Raw genomic sequence first — 4,035 nt, 5'->3', positions numbered from 1 at the left:
CTCTCTCTCTCTCTCTCTCTCTCTCTCTCTCTCTCTCTCTCTCTCGCAAAAGCCGCAATTTCCGGCGCGCGAATCTCGAAAATTCCGCGCGTTGCCGCGTGAGTCGTGCCTTGCCGTCGAGCGAGTCTTCTCGGGATTCGTTTCGTACGGGCTACATTCCGACCTCGGTCGCAGAGCGAGGGGAGAGAAGCAGAGCAGAGGGAGGGGCCCTACCTGGCCGTAGGAAGCACCAGCGCGGCGCCAGAAAATACATAGAATAGAGTATACGGTGGAATACGGTTAGCTCACGGTTCCGCGCAGCGGAGAGTGGATTCGTGTGTGCCGGGTCTCGCCTATATTTAACGTGGGAAGAACGATGTTCTGGAAAAAGGATCGAACAGATCGCGGCGACGGCGTTACCCGGAGCGTCGGAATCGCGCTCTCGATTTTATCGCGCCCGCGCAAAATCGCGTTGCGTCGCGTCGCCTCGATACTTACCGCATACCGTCTCGCCGCGTGTATGCGGCGCGGATCAATACGACCTGTCACTTCAGCATTACCTTGTTTCGTTTTATTTTTAGCGTATGAATTTGGCGAGCCGGTATACACGGAGCAATAAGTTTGGCGATTTAAGCAACCATGAGTGTGAGTAGAAACGCGCAAAGTCGCTCGGAGGAGTTTAGATCGGACGGGCCGAACGCGTCGTCTCCGAGGGACTGAAATTTCGCAGAACCAAGTGTTCCACGTGCCGCGAGTATAACGGATGTATAACGTAACGGATATGCGTTAAGCGTGAAAAATTTAAGGAGGAAGACCGCGGGGAAAAATAACGGTGGGAGAGCGGGAGAAAGAGTGAAAGCGCCGAAAGGATAGAATGGGAAGGGATGACGACGACGACGACGACGACGACGACGACGACGGCAGCAGTAACAAAGTGGTAACGGCGAGTTACAAGAGGCAAGGAAAGCGAAGAGGAGGCGAGATAAAAGAGGATAATATGAGAGAGGAACGTCGGATGTGACTCATGCTCGTCGACGTCGCCACCGCAGCCGCCGCCGCCGCCGCTATTATACAGGGTGCTCGTAGATTTGTGCGTACGCTCCACGTGAGCGAGTTTTGTTTGTTTGATTACTGATGACGAATGTCACGATGCAAGTGCGCGCGTGAAACAATGCAATGCGGCACTGATTGTTTTTGCACGAGTGACTATCAAAATTAATTACCGGCGACGTACGGTGACGTAAACACGCCGCATCGTGCCATCGTGCACACAGTGGGATCACAAATGAGATTTCATGTTTCAAAAAAGGCTATAGCTTCGAAATTTCCATCGATTTCAATGTTTTTTTTCTTTTTAATAAAAACTAATGAAATTTAGAACAACTTTGTCGAATCAAATTTTTGTTTCCCCTTTTTTTCTAAATTAGATATAAAGAAGATAGATTCAGAAATTTTTTAAAATATTATTAGCTTTCAATAAAAAAAAAAGCATCGAAATCGGTTTAAATCTCGAAACCTTTATTCAATCTTTTTGAAACATGAAATTTCATTTGACCCCACTGTATGTCGGTCGAAACGCGTGAAAATAGCATCTCGCTCTCGAACGCGCCAAAATATAATGTAGATCGCGGACTCTTGTGAAATTCTACTCTTTTCTGATAAAAACAAAAAAAAAGTCCAATTTCGTCGTGTCTTTTCGATTATTTGCATTATGTATTGATCGTTTCTGCACAGAGAGAATTTTGTAGTAAAAATTAATATAGAATTTTGTAACCAATAAGGATACCAAAGGGATAAGTCAACATTCTGCAGCAATGAACTATCTCTCCTTTGGTTTCCTACATTTAAAAAATTGAAATATAAAAACTAAATGCAAAAAATTTGCTACGTTTCTAGCGAAATTAACTATACAAGTTGGAATATTTCCGCGCTATTGGAACACAGTAAAATTAAAGAGATAATTTGTATGAACAGCAACTATAACGTTCTTCCCGTGTGTCGGCAATTACAGATAAACGCGGGAAATTTTTCGCAGGAGAAACAATTCTTGTTATTCGCAATCTTTCATAAATATTATTCCCTGCATTGAGAAAAGATCGTTGGTGCACGCTTGACATTTTTTTGTGCGAAAGTTTATTTCTGTGGAACAAAGTTTATTTCTGTGGGAGTAAACTTTATATTCCACGAATAAATTTTCAAGTATTTCTTTTCTCAGTGTACTATTCGGATCACAGTCGACAAAATTGTTTTCATATTTTTCACATATTTTTTTCTTTGCTGCAGAAAAGCCGACTTTGCCGATAAAATCGGTACGTTCTTTTTGCTCGGCGAAGAGGTGAAACGCAACCCCGTAGCGATCGTGGTGTTTCCCGAGGTCGCGAAGAGCTAAACACCCCCAGTACCAGTATCGATTTCCGTCGTGCACGTCACAAATGCATGACCATCAGGAAGTCCGCACGTCATCGCGCGGCGAGTTACGAGCGCGCGCGCTTACGTCATCACGACGCGGTGCCAAAACTCGCCCGGATGGACGAGGCGCGGCGGGCGAGGTGCCGCCGCTTGTAAGGAAGCTTTCCCGAAAATACAGCCGGATGAGAGATACATACGAGAAAACACGAGGGAATCGAGGTCGAGAAACGCGGCGCGCGAAGACGATGATGCATCGCGCGCTGAAGAATTTATAGGGGATTAAACAAACGTTTAGGGAGCCAACTGACTCTATTTGCGAACCGCCGCGTTGCAATTCGCAAAATTCTAAGTCGCTCCAGCTCGTTTGCGAGTAATTGCTGGGTATATATACATGAGGATGGGGTGTGCACGGTGAAATTGTTGCGCGACCGACGAAGAGCCGATCACTCGTGCTCGAAACTGAGAGAGCACGGAATGAAATTTTTTTCGTACGACGTGTTTCGTTCCCACAGGAAATCGAACTCGAAAATTGGAAAATTAATAACATTCCGACTTCTGTCTTCGAAGCAGTTTGACTTATAGAGCAGCAGCAACTCTAGATTATAAAGGAAGGGGAAGCAAAAAGAAGAAGAAAAAGTCTTCAAAGTACACAGAGAGAATAGAATTATAGAGTTTTTCTTTCTTCCATAAAAATCCTCTTCCAATTCCACAATGTTTCTAGTTGTGTAGGGATAGATAGGCGGCTGTCGGGCCTATTTTACCAAAAAAATCTAGTAAAAAAAAAGATAGTCGATTACTGCAAAATGCCGATCTATTCTTCTGTCGCAAAATTCTCTAGCAGTTTTCATCATAAAATTGTACTATTTACTATCGAATTTGCTATAAAGTTTCACTATAAAATATTTCTCTCCGTGCAAGCATTCCTCGATCATCGCGAACCGTCTTCTTTCCCTGCAAGACTTCGATATTTCCAAGAGCGAACACCTGAAATTGTAAGTGCGTCCGGAAAAAGATAAATATCCGCTCCCTTGGTCGGAAGTTATTTGGGACTCGACTCAATAACTTCGCCCAGGGTCCCCGGTGCTTTAAATCCGCCACTGACTGCGCGATCACCAGGACGATGGAAGTGGGTTTCGGTCGAAGTAATCCTGGAGGAGGCGATCGGTGGGTTAACCTCGACCCCGTGGGGCCTTGACGGCGGAGGGGGAACCACGGCGGCGGATCTGATCGATGAAGAAAAGTATGCTATTTCAGAAGGCCTGAAAAGAGTAGGCAAGAGACATGGCTGAATCGCGCGGATGTTCGGCGCGATGACACCTTGTTGAGGAAGCAGCACGAGAAAGAGTCATTTCCGACAGTGACAAATTCTCTCCCTCTTAGCACACCTCGCTTTTCTACTCGGGGTGGCGCGAAAGGATTCACCTCGCTTTTCCAGAGAAGCAAAAAATAAAAAAAAGAAGGAGAGAGGGAGAAGAGTCCCTCTTCTTTTCTCTCGAGCTAATACTCTCGGCTGATATCCCGCGGCAAAGAATCCGACGAGAATGCAGCGCGATTAATCTGTCCTGGCGAAACCTAAGAAAGTGTATCGCGTGATGAGAGAGAGAGAGAGAGAGAGAGAGAGAGAGAGAGAGAGAGAGAGAGAGAGAG

The 4,035-nt window shown here is 45.6% G+C and overlaps 1 protein-coding gene across 1 annotated transcript in view; it reads right to left on the bottom strand.

Moving 5' to 3' along the window:
* LOC116848691 (ubiquitin-like protein 3) overlaps window positions 1-4,035 on the bottom strand; it is a 50,991-nt gene that overhangs the window by 22,508 nt on the left and 24,448 nt on the right. The gene's annotated exons all lie outside the window — the stretch shown is intronic.

This window comes from Odontomachus brunneus, unplaced genomic scaffold, assembly GCF_010583005.1.
Source record: "Odontomachus brunneus isolate Ranch 3 - 2012 unplaced genomic scaffold, Obru_v1 Obru_scaffold_097, whole genome shotgun sequence".
Taxonomy (NCBI): domain Eukaryota; kingdom Metazoa; phylum Arthropoda; class Insecta; order Hymenoptera; family Formicidae; genus Odontomachus; species Odontomachus brunneus.
Note: the sequence above shows the minus strand (reverse complement) of the source record. Positions and strands in the feature narration are given on the sequence as shown.